General features: G+C 42.6%; 1 protein-coding gene across 2 annotated transcripts in view; it reads left to right on the forward strand.

Annotated features, from left to right (window-relative positions):
* LOC136863975 (titin homolog) overlaps positions 1-13,768 on the forward strand; it is a 1,080,299-nt gene that overhangs the window by 348,797 nt on the left and 717,734 nt on the right. The window lies entirely within an intron of this gene.

Consider the following 13,768-nt stretch of genomic DNA (forward strand, 5'->3'; position numbering starts at 1 on the left):
TAATAATAATAATAATAATAATAATAATAATAATAATAATAATAATAATAATAATAATAATAATATTGTTTTTACGTCCTACTGAATACTTTTTGACGGTTTTTGGAGACTCCGAATTGCCGGATTAATGCCCCACAGAAGTTCTTTTAGGTCCCAGTAAATCTACCGACACGAGGCTGACGTATTTGAGCACCTTCAAATACCACCGGACTAAGCCAAGGTCGAATCTGCCACGTTGGGGTTAGAAGCCCAGCGTCTCAACCGTCTGAGCCACTCAGCTCAGCAGGAAGATCCTAGGCTTATGAAAATTGTTAATTACATTCATATAAAAAATATTGCTTAAAGCAAATGATGTACAGTACATAAACTGAACGAAGCGCAAAATAAAACAAGCTGGTAGCTTTACGTGAATGGTGATATTGCGATCAGCAGGGACGTTACTTTTCATTTCAGAGATTCAGAGATGCGAACCACATCCGTCTTGGTGAGGGGGGGAGTGGCGATATTACTCCCTTCTCCACCCCCACCCCAATACGAATAACAAGTTCAATTATTTTCCCCATATATCTTTCCTTTCAGTATCCAGTATTCGGGAGATAGTAGGTTCGAACCCCACTGTCGGCAGCCCTGAAAATGGTTTTCCGTGGTTTCCCATTTCACACCAGGCAAATGCTGGGGCTGTACCTTAATTAAGGCCACGGCCGCTTCCTTTCCACTCCTAGCCCTTTCCTGTCCCATCGTCGCCGTAAGACTTATCTGTGTCGGTGCGACGTAAAACAACTAGCAAAAAATATCTTTCCTTTCATATTACAACTTGATTTACCTAACTTTTTCTTAGTTTTTATATACTCTCTTAAGAGTCTGAGGATTGAAATGTACAGGTTTATAAAATGTACTTCTTAGCCGAGGAGATAAAGGCATGCTCGGTTCACCCGAAAGGACGTAGGTTCGATTCCCATTCAAGAAGTCGAACAATTTTAGAAACGATATCTCCACTTCTGGAAAGGCACATGACACTGAAGTTCACGTAGCCTACACCAAAAATGAGTATCAGGTTAATTCCTGGGGACAAAGGTGCTGGGCATAGAGCTAACCACTTAAATCCACTTAGGGGGCCGATGACCTAAATGTTAGGCCCCTTTAAACAACAAGCAACAAATCTACTTAGTGCCGAGGTTACGGAAAATGGAACCCTTTGTCTTCTAGTCGTCCGACTGCCTTCATGGCCTGGATGGACATAGCTTTGCTCGGTTCTAATCCCGGTGAATCCAGGGTTGAAGTTCTCGTGTTAAAATTCATTCATATCGCATCACCGGTTTTCTTTTGAGTTAAAAGGACTCATCCCTGTGGTTCGGTTTTCACGCATAACTGGAGCTTCCGTGGCTATGATTACGCTGTTGACAATGAAGTAAAACTATAAGAGTCTTTTTCTTCTTCTTGTTATTATTATTATTATTATTATTATTATTATTATTATTATTATTATTATTAGCAATGCTATTGATATTTTTGAGGGCATGGTAGCCAATTGTTATGATTTGACACCCGACCGATGAATATGGGATTTTTTTACGTAAAATATGAGATTCCGTGTCAACAGTCAGGTAGAACAACGAACGTGTTGTTTTATATTATTATTTATTATTATGTTATGATATTTGATTATAAATCACTTCTTTGTTCATGCTTACTTAGTTTAGAAAGCTCGTGATCTTCTCAGATAGACTACTCGATTTGATCACTTCCTGTTGTCATTACTCGTTCCGTGTGCGTGTGACCAGTTCAGTGAGCTGCTACATCATTACCTTGGTCGATTAATATTGGAATTACGTATCTAACACTCTTGTTCTTTCTTTTTTATAGCTGCTTTATGCCCTCTTCATGTAGAGATATGCAAGTGCAAGCTCGACCTACGGACGATCACTCCTTGTCATACAGTTTTACTCTGTAAGGTTGATAAAACATTAACCCGGTTTCTATTCATCTTGTGCCGCATGGTTTAACTCAGTGTTACTTTCCATTTGGTGTGGTATGTTGTAATATAAATAAGGTACCGGTACTGTTAAATGTATACCACTTGTTTAACTGGATAATTCATGTATTCGATTTTCAAACGTTCTGTTTTTACTTACTCCTTTTACTGCTCCTTGGTAGATCATAGGAGCATCTCAATCTTATCTGTGAGACTGTTAATTTTATCGTTCTTAGGTGTTCCGCATTGTACAGTATATCCCGTATATGTATCTAGAATAGCTTGTCTTTCATTTTCACCGTAAGGAACAGGCAACATCCCGTATTTATAGAACAGTAAAACTATTTTTTTCTTTTTTTCTTTCCTTAATTTATTAATTTACATCATAAGAATAACTCGACCTTTGTTGAAACATCACTTCGAAGACAGAAAAACGAATAAAATACCACATTATTCAATATGTGTTTTCATTCAAAGCCTTCGTTCGACGACTTTAATTCTTCTATAATTGTGACTGCAAAACACAGAAAAAAATATAACTGTAGGGCTACGAAACGATGCAAATGCATTAATAGTAACTTATTGTAGAAGACATTAAATTAAATAAATAAATACATAAATAAATAAAAGTACTTTAATGTCAGCAGACCGTGCGTGTGAACTTGCATTCGGGAGATAGTGAATTCGAATCCCACCCTCGACAGCCCTGAATGTGGTTTTCCGTGGTTTCCCAATTCACAACAGGAAAATGCTGGGGCTGTACCTTATACAGGTCCTACCAAAAGTTTAAGGACACCTGCATATTTCATGAACATGATTCCTGTCCTAAACTTTTAGACTCAGGCACACGATTGTTTGCAGGGAACTAGAACATATCTAGAGGAACATTTGCTGAAATTGTTATTAAAATATCGTTCTTTGTTTCGAAATTACTTTGTTTTTTTATGTATTAATAATTGGAAAGAAAATAGCTATTTTTAAAAACTTGAGGAGCTTTGGACAGTACAATATGAGGATTACATTAATAATCTTTGTTATGGAGAAACGCAGATACCTGAACAATATTTGTAATTGTAATAGAACAACTGAATATGTTTCCATTTAAAATATTCCCCGTTTAATAGCTCGCAATAGAACCACAGAAAGTGGTAAAAGAACAAACATTCCTTGACCTTGGATGGACAGGAGACCCCTCAAACTACCGAGATCATTTGTGTGTTACGTTGCACCGAGATATCTACACTACAACGTAACACAAAAACGATCTCTGTAGATTCAGAGGCCCTATCCAGCCATGGTCAAGGAATGTTTGTTCCTTTACCACTTTCTGTGGTTTTATTGCGAGCTATTAAACGGGGAATATTTTTTAAATGGAAACATATTCAGTTTCTATTACAAACAAACAAACAAACAAACAAACAAACAAACAAACAAACAAACAAACAAACAAACAAACAAACAAACAAACAAACAAACAAACAAACAAACAAACAAACAAACAAACCCCATGGCGCAACAGCCCCGAAGGACCATGGCCTACCAAGCGACCGCTGCTCAGCACGAAGGCCTGCAGATTATGAGGTGTCATATGGTCAGGACGACGAATCCTCTCGGCCGTTATTCTTGGCTTTCTAGACCGGAGCCGCCATCTCACCGTCAGATAGCTCCTCAATTCTAATCACGTAGGCTGAGTGGACCTCGAACCAGCCCTCAGGTCCAGGTAAAATTCCCGACCTGGCCGGGAATCGAACCCGGGATCCTCTGAACCGAAGGTCAGTACGCTGACCATTCACTGTCATATGGTAAAACTATCAACGTCCTGTTATTGGCCAGGAATCGAACCCGGGGCCTCCAGGTAAGAGGCAGGCACGCTACCCCTACACCGCGGGAACAGTCAGTTGTTCCATTACAATTATAAATATTGTTCAGGTATCTGTGTTTCTCCATAACAAAGATTATTAATGTAATCCCCATATTGTACTGTCCAGAGCTCCTCAAGTATTAGAAAATAGCTATTTCCTTTCCAATTATTAATACATTAAAAACAAAGTAACTTCGAAACAAAGAACGATATTTCAATGAACATTTCAGCAAATGTTCCTCTAAATATGTTCTAGTTCCCTATAAACAATCGTATGTCTGAGACAAAAAATTTAAGGACAGGAATCATGTTCAGGAAATATGCAGGTGTCCATAAACTTTTGGTAGGACCTGTATAAGGCCGCGGCCGCTACTTTTCTCATCCAAGTCCTTCCCCATCTTTCCGTCACTGAAAACCTTCGATGAGTTAGTGCGACGTTAAACAAGTAGGAAAGTAATAAAAATAAATATCGAGTAAAATATGCAGTAATGTTCACGAGACTTTCAGTATGTTTGAATCTCGTGTGCCATACCATAGTTTATTCATTACCAACAACTAAATCAGAGTATTATAAATAACTATGTAGATTTGCCATTGTTTAAACGAAAGACGATGGCAACAATGCTGGTTGCCTGTGAGATTAAAGTAATAGAAACTGAAATAAATCGCACATATAAGCGTAGTAAAACGAAGTATTTACGAAAAAGAAGGATATATTTATTCCTGAAAATGGTTTGATCCTCCTGCGACATCGTTAATTTACTAGAAGTGTGCTTCTTTATCTTATTTCTTTTAATTATCAGTAATGGAAGTGTAGTTTGAAGAGTGAATTAAACAGTATATAACCATGAATTTCAATTCTTAGGATAAACCCATTGTTTGGGCTGCTAAGGACGAGAGATACGACGGTATCAAAATTTAGTCTCACAGGAGTTCTGTTACGTGCCGGTAAATACAGGGAAAGTTATACAGAAAACGTGAGCGGTGTATGTTTCTCTTCTTCTTCTCCTTTTGCTACCAATGAGGTCGCGGGTGCGATCTGCATCGCACATGTGGATTTCGCTCTGTTTTTACAGCCGGATGCCCTTCCTGACGCCAACCCTATCTGGAGGGATATAATCACAATTGCGTGTTTCTGTGGTGGTTGGTAGTGTGGTATGTTGTCTGAATATGATGATGAGAGTGTTGGGACGGACACATACACCCAGTTCCCGAGCCAGAAGAATTAATCAGAAGCGATTAAAATTCCCGACCTGGCCGGGAATCGAACCCGGGATCCTCTGAACCGAAGGTCAGTACGCTGACCATTCAGCCAACGAGTTGGAGGAAAATGTTGTTACTGTCATACGGTAAAACTGTCAACGTCCTGTTATTGTGCAGAAAGACAATAGTTAATGTTTTCCGTTTTGCTTTCTGTCGCACGCGTGGCGAGTGTAAATACATGCGAGCTCTCTGCACAGGGGTGACTGTCTAACAATCATGGCACTGATGTCTGTGTCTATGACACACACCGTGTGTTTATAAACACCAGATTACATTAGCAGTTCGTGTGCTTGTGATTCACACTACTACTCTGACCTCCGTCCAGGTGTGTTGTGTTCATGACAACATGTCGCTTGCCCATCTGACTGGAGTGCCTCGCAGCATAGAGAAGTAAGCCACTGTACTGCAGCGCGTGTACTTACCTATTGTATTACCTTATTGGTCCGCCTCTGTGGTGTAGTGGTTAGCGTGATTAGCTGCCACCCCCGGAGGCCCGGGTTCGATTCCCGGCTCTGCCACGAAATTTGAAAAGTGAGTAGAGGTGGGTTCGATTCCCACCTCAGCCATCCTGGAAGTGGTTTTCCGTGGTTTCCCACTTCTCCTCCAGGCGAATGCCGGGATGGTACCTAACTTAAGGCCACGGCCGCTTCCTTCCCTCTTCCTTGCCTATCCCTTCCAATCTTCCCATCCCTCCATAAGGCCCCTGTTCAGCATAGCAGGTGAGGCCGCCTGGGCGAGGTACTGGTCATACTTCCCAGTTGTATCCCCCGACCAAGAGTCTGAAGCTCCAGGACACTGCCCTTGAGGCGGTAGAGGTGGGATCCCTCGCTAAGTCCGAGGGAAAAACCGAACCTGGAGGGTAAGTTGGTGATGATGATGATGATTACCTTATTGTGTTTTACTGTGTACCATCACAGTACCTCGTGTACGTTTGAAAAATAAAAATAGTTCCCATGTATATCTTGCAGATATCTCTACTATCCGGTATACCGACACGAGGTTAGCGTATGTGATCACGTTCAGATACCCCCTGACTGAGTCCGGATTGAACGTGAGCTCAGGAATCTAGCCACACACTCCAGCTATCAAGCTACCAATCATCGATCCAGACAGTCGGTTGTAGTGCTTGGGAAGACGCGGAGACGGATGTGCCTAAATCAAGGTGACGCCATACTTTAGTTGGGAGGAGGGCGCCATTCCACGAAATAATTACATATTTTTATTGTATTTTCTTTTAAACGTGAACATTGAACCCCTGGTCCTAAATACTTTAAAGGCGAGTGCCCGAAAATATTTATTTTTCAATGAAAACACTGGGGGCCGCCTCTGTGGTGTAGTGGTTAGCGTGATTAGCTGCCACCCCCGGAGGTCCGGGTTCGATTCCCGGCTCTGCCACGAAATTTGAAAAGTGGTACGAGGGCTGGAACGGGGTCCACTCAGCCTCGGGAGGTCAACTGAGTAGAGGTAGGTTCGATTCCCACCTCAGCCATCCTGGAAGTGGTTTTCCGTGGTTTCCCACTTCTCCTCCAGGCGAATGCCGGGATGGTACCTAACTTAAGGCCACGGCCGCTTCCTTCCCTCTTCTTTGCCTATCCCTTCCAATCTTCTCATCCCTCCACAAGGCCCCTGTTCAGCATAGCAGGTGAGGCCGCCTGGGCGAGGTACTGGTCATACTCCCCAGTTGTATCCCCCGACCAAGAGTCTGAAGCTCCAGGACACTGCCCTTGAGGCGGTAGAGGTGGGATCCCTCGCTAAGTCCGAGGGAAAAACCGAACCTGGAGGGTAAACAGATGATGATGATGATGATGATGATGAAAACACTGAAATAAGCATTTTCCCCTGCGTAAAACAAAGACATTTTATATGTGTTTAGGGGAGCGTTTAAAGGTACGTATAGTCTAGACTTGCACCTTTTGGATGCAATTCCTACAAAGCCAAACGAACAGTTCGTAACTCGGAATTTTCTATTTCTCACGTAGCAGCGATGTGAATTAGCTTTCAATCTAATTTTTATTTGCTTTCTTTAAGGGAGTGATCAGGGATTTCTTCAGGCATGTTTGATTTGGGAGGTTGTGTGGTGTGAAATGCTGTAAAACATGTCCCATTTGCACTCTTCAGAACATGATGGCCCATAATCAGTTCAGTGTGATAACTAGTTCCTGTTCGCGGCTAAATGGTTAGCGTGCTGGCCTTTGGTCATAGGGGTCCCAGGTTCGATTCCCGGCAGGGTTGGGAATTTTAACCGTCATCGGTTAATTTCACTCATGATTGGAAGAGTTAATGTTTTCGAATGCTTGCAATTACGACATTTTTAAGATGTGATGATGCGCGATGTGATGTGCGTGATTACTTCGGGTTTGCGATTCACCTCCAACGTATTCATCATCAGTGTACTTTGCGTGGCTCACCTTATAACAAATGCAGTTAACTCTGGGGTTACAACCGTCGAAGGTTCGATTCCATTTTAACGAACTTTTGCATCGCTCGCCCTGGCCTTTTGATTGATCGTATCTGTGGGCTGTTATGTTATCCAATGAACTAGAGCATTTCGCAGTGGATGATGTTTTTGATAGTGTACAAAGCCTTAATTATTTGAGGTAACATCCTTCAGTCATTTGTGACACACCCGATGTGTTATAAAAAGACCACATTCAAAAATTCGAAGACGAAATCCTACGCTGCTCATCTGGGTATCTCTGGCTAAATGGCGAACTATGTAGAGTAGTTGTTTGCTAATTGCTCCACTGCTGGCTTGCTCAAAGTGAGGGCTATACAATATACAATCCAAACTGTAGCGACTAGTATTACTTACTTCCCTATTGCTTACATGCGTAATACAGGGGTTTATTTCAGGGCCTTGCATGAGACACGGGCAGTTAATATTTTCGCGTGTGGTCTTTTCGTAGCACATCTGTTGCCACCAAATTTCAAAGGGAGGTTTCGGCATGAAGGATGAGGCATTTCCCTTATAACGTTTAGGAGGGGAGTCTTACAACGAAGAATGAAGTACCATCCAGTAATTGCCCTCAATGTAGCGGATGCACCGAGGAGTATACGCTGATTTAGGGGAATGCGTAGAGAATGAATGTTGGACATTCATCGATATCTGAGAGCAAGTTTGTATTTAACGTTACTATTGACGTCCTGTTCCCAGCCATAGGACCTCCAGTTCTATGTGAATCTGAACCACAGGGACGTGACGTTTCATTTAAATCCCTCATGCATTGGCCAGAATTCGAAACGCGGCCTTCTTGGTGAGAAGCAAATGACAATGTCATTCGCCGAACACATTCCCGGTGGTACCTCTTTGAAGCACGAAGTGATTTTTTTGCAATCATTTATGAATGCGGACATAACACATTAGGTAATTTGTTTCATACATTTGATCATCTCAGGGTGCTTTTAAGACCGGACCATTGTCCCTATAGCTCCCCATAAGCTCACCTTTACCACATAACTGATGTGCTACAAAAAGACCACATTCAAGGAATTAGCCGCCTATTTTCACCGCAAGGCCCCGAAATCGAAGCTGAACGCCTACGTGGCCAGACGGTAACGCTGCTCGTCTGGACACACCTGCCTCACTGGCGAGCTTCATGTTTCGCATAAATCCATGATTTTCATCTTACAACTTTCACTCATTTTCACATTCTCACCGTATTGTTCTCAAATGTGCCCTCCGATTGACGTAATATCTGGAAGAGAATTTCAGGGAAAATAACTCAAAGGCATCCTGGCTCATTTTGGGTTTTGACCAGGGGTTTAAAGTCGGATACCCTTCTTGATGCTACGCGATTTTTTGAGTGAAAACTCCAACCGAGGATGTAGCCTGATTCATAATAATGCTATTTTCTTTACGTATCAATAACTACTATTACGGTTTTCGGAGACGCCGAGGTGCCGGAATTTAGTCCCGCAGGAATTCTTTTACGTGTCAGTAAATCTACCGACGCGAGGCTGACGTATTTGAGCACTTTCAAATACCACCGTACTGAGCCAGGATCTAACCTGCCAAGTTGGGGTCAGAAGGCCAGCGCCTCAACCGTCTGAGCCACTCAGCCCGGCAGCCTGAATCAAACCACGACGATTTGGGTGGAAAACCAGCTTCTAGCCTACTTTACTAATGACGCATCCGTAAACTAACAAGCAAAGAAACCCATGGAACAACAGCTCTCATTCCGTAAAGATTGCTGGCTAACGGTGATTTTTCTCGCAACAACGTCATCAGGTGCTAAAGCATTCATTGTTTATAAATAATAATGCTATTTGCTTTACGTCCCACTAACTACTTTTACGGTCTTCGGAGACGCCGAGGTGCCGGAATTTAGTCCCACAGGAGTTCTTTTACGTGCCAGTAAATCTACCGACACGAGGCTGTAGTATTTGAGCACCTTCAAATACCACCGGACTGAGCCAGGATCGAACCTGCCAAGTTGGGGTTAGAAGGCCAGCGCCTTAACCGACTGAGCCACTCGGCCCGGCCATTCATTGTTTGTCGCTGCATTTTGCATCAGGTAACTCCACGTCTATCCTCACGGGGCTGAAACAATCTCGTTTCGTCCAACTCAGTTAGCGAAATATTCGAAATCAGAGTGGGTAATCGCAACCGGGACCATTTGAACGGCAGTTAGCTGCTCCAATTATAAGACCAGGTCAGCGGTACTCAATTCCCAAGCCGTATAACACGTGTGAGCACTTGGCCCATAGAGTGCTCTGGGGCGTGGTTACTTCAAACGTCTTTTACTTGATGGCTTAGGGAATAAAGAACGATTAAACAGTACCGGCCGTAAGGTGTGGGTGGCTTTAGTGCACCACATACAGTATTTACAACCTACTATCAGTAATGTACACATCAATCAACACCTCCCACGGGTAGGGCTTAATTGAGACAAATGATTTCAGTGGCATTAAACCTCTAAACTAATAGAGTGATTACCATTAAATATTAGAGACACTCTTTTGTAGATAAAATATATTTTATCGAATTGGATAACTAACCACTGTACGCTATAATATGTGTCTATTAAAGAAGACTTGTACAATGTTTAACGATGATGACGGCGTCTTGAACAATGCAGTTCACAGTCATACAACAGATGAGGCGAGTCTTTCTTTTGTGCACTTACAACTTGTTAGAGTTCACTGTTCGTAATTAAGAGTGATGATAATGAAAGGCCTGTTTGTGAATGGCTTTTTGTTGCTTCAGACACACGAAAACAATCCTTTCTAGTCACATCTGACGTAATAAGATTCTTGATCTGCTCTCGCTTCATGGTTTTTATGTCTGAAACAAAAAAGAAAAGCTGATTATTCCCTCTGGTTCAATTTCACTATTTCCTGCACGGGAATTTTCTTATAAAACGTTTCTTCAGTCGAGGCTCTAGCAGCTTAATGTAAGACAATAATGGACGTCAAGACTGTTGCCTGCAACACATTACCTGAGCTAGTCAAATGTAGGCTTTTCCTGTCATCACCAAACCAAAGCCTATGATAAAGAAGAAAAACCTATAAATGATTAATGTCCTTAGCCCACATCTTCCCATTGCTCCATCTTTGGCACACTGACTCTGAAGTAATTGAACTTGCAGTTTTTTAAATTTGCTTTTACGTCACACCGACTCAGATACGTATCATGGCGACGCGTCGATAAGATAGGAAAGAGCCAAGAGTGAGAAGAAAGCGACCGTGGTCTTAATTAAGGTACGGCCCTGACATTTGTCTGGTGTGAAAATAGGAAACCACGGAGAACCATCTTCAGAGCTGCTCACCGTGGGGTTCGAATCCACTATCTCCCGAATGCAAGCTGACAGCTACGTGAAACAAACTGCGCAGCCATTCGCTCGCTAAATCAGCTTACTAAAATGGCTTGCATCGCGGGAAATTCCACCATTACTGTATTATATAGGTAGTTCTGAAGTTAAACAACAAAATTGCTTGTAATTTTCTTACCACATCGATTTCAACCGAAATTCTCGACACGTCGACGTCACTTATACGAAAATCGGTATTCGTAGAGGACACAACTTGTTTCTCGCTTGGCTTTCTATCTATCTAAGAATGTTTTCATTCCCCACCCTGAAGGGGTGGGGCGGGCCACCTAGAGGGTTACTCCCTCGCTCTGGCCAAGAGATGCGGGCGGGTTGGGGAGATGTGATGGAAGAAGGAGGTGGGTAAAGGATGTGATGAAGGAGGAAATGGGGTAGGAATTTTGCCTATGACTAAGGATGTTACTACTGTATTTATTCATTTACCATTTCTTTCTTTTGAGGGGGGGGGGTAACAACATAATTTACAGCTTTAACAAAACTTCAGGGATTGTCCATTATATCCGACGCCTGGGATACCAGATATGAAGAGAGACAGCTGGGGAGAAGTGGAGATGGGGGTGGCAGGAGTGGTTGTAGGAGGAATAGCTTGAACGGAGGTATCCATGGGTAGCGATGGGTCAGTTGGTGCCACTGCTGATGTGTGTTGTTGGATTCGTTCCTCGGGTGCTGGAGAACTTGGCGGCAGACTCGAAAATTTAAACTGAAAGTTGGAGGCGTTCCATTGTGGAGCTGGCGTCGTTGGGATGAATCTGGCCTGGTAATCTGGCGCTGCATAACTCGACATGACCGCCGAGTAGTAGGCTACTGCGGCTGATGGGCTGAGATCCGTGATGGTGGTAGTGGTGGTGGTACTAGTAGTAGCCGTTGTAGTAGTCGAACAGTGAGGAGAAAGTGGAAACATGGTGTTCACGTATGTTCCAGTAGACTGGCAGGACAATGTAGTCACCCTGGGTGGTGTGGTAGTTCCTGGCGATGGGCTCGTCCTGAGGTGAAACACCCCGATTTTCGTTGTCCACCTGGTCAGTTCACTTTTTCAATAGGGAATGCCCTACGTGCCTGACTTGCGGTGATTGAAAACCGTTGGACGGCGAAGGATGCCTGTTGGCTTTCTATGACCGAAGTGAAGTTATTTCGAGTTAAGCGTCATTTATTTAATTTATTTAATTGTATTAAAACAGCGTTCATCGTAGGATTCTTCTTCTTCTTCTTTCTGGTCTTTATCCAAAGTGTTTGGGGTCGGCATTTGGTGTGGATTTGGTCCAACTTATGCAGAGGTATGTATTCACTATTGGGTGTTTCTATGGTGGTTGTTGGTGTGGCATGTTGTGTTTATATGAAGAGAAGTAAACTGGGACAAACACAAACCTCAGCCCCGAGCCAGATGAATTAACCATATGCAGATAAAATCCTCGGACCGGCGGGAAGTCGAAAACGGGGCCCTCTGAACCAAAGGCCAATATGCTGACCATTCAGCTAAAGAGGTGGATTGAAGTGCATTTCATCTCACAGTCCTTAAATATTAATTTGCGATTTTTGTCAACAATATATTACTGTAAAAAATATAGTAGGCCTGTTTCTACAAGTTACGTTTTTAAATAATTGACGTCGTAAGAAAATACAAATAATTGTATCATCATTATGGCCAGTATATTCGGCTTATTCACCCTGTTCCGTTTTGTCAGTCCCTGTGTTCAAAGCAGTGTGAAAAGTTTAACTTGGTTCTCTCTCACTAAACCATGTGTTAAAGAAGCACATGTTAAAACACGACATTGATGAACAGAAAATAACATGGGAACATATGAAGTAATAATATTATTTTACAACCCTTCATGTATCCGGAATACTTTCCACTTGGTTTTTTTCATTTTTAAACGAATCCATGTAAACTGAAATGAAGCGCAGGACTACCAAACCAAACCAAACCCCATGGCACTACAGCCATTGAAGGGCCTTGGCTTACCAAACGACCGCTGCTCAGCCCGATGAATCGCAGTATTATCCGATGTATTTTTTCCGGCCTAGTCCTGTTTCATGTAAGTGGAGGGCGAGGAGAGTGGAGATGAGAGCAGAGAGTGCATAGTGTTTATAGTAGAGCGGTGCTATGCACAAATGAGAAGGGACTGTCTAATGTCATAGTCAGAGTTTACTGAATCTAATCGCAACTTATACAGTGCGCTGTCAAGATGTCTCTGTCGAAGTCGTAAATGGACATGTCTTGAAAGTAATGAAATGAAAATGAAAATCCACACCCTGTTTCCAGTCATTAGACCGGGTCAGGAATGGAATGAATGAAGCCCCGATCTAGCGGGGGGGATAGGAAATGTGCCGGCTGCCAAAGTCTGTCACACTCCTCTGGGGCAATGATAAATGGCTGCCAGATGAAATGAAATGTTAATGGAGAGTGTTGCTGGAATGAAAGATGACAGGAAAAACCGGAGTACCCGGAGAAATACCTGTCTTGCCTCCGCTTTGTGCAGCACAAATCTCACGTGGAGTGATCGGGATTTGAACCGCGGTATTCACAGAGGCTTCTTGAAAGTAGAAATGCGGCTAAATGTTATTGTATATATTCAGCCAGAAATCCAAGGCGATGGAATGTTCATCCTATTAACATCGATAGGCCAGAACGGGAAATTCAGTTCTTTATAAGAGAAGTTGCGTTTACATCCAGATAAATTTCTTCAGTATTTTAGGATGTATATTCCAACATTGGGTTATATCCAGCGGCTTGTCAATCAAAGACTATATTTTTTAGAAGTGAACAAACACGCGTGGTCTTACGTTATACACAGAGATGCATTCGGAGGAAGGAAACCGCGAATCAAACGAAAAACGACCGAGAGT

Source organism: Anabrus simplex, chromosome 2 (assembly GCF_040414725.1).
Source record: "Anabrus simplex isolate iqAnaSimp1 chromosome 2, ASM4041472v1, whole genome shotgun sequence".
Taxonomy (NCBI): domain Eukaryota; kingdom Metazoa; phylum Arthropoda; class Insecta; order Orthoptera; family Tettigoniidae; genus Anabrus; species Anabrus simplex.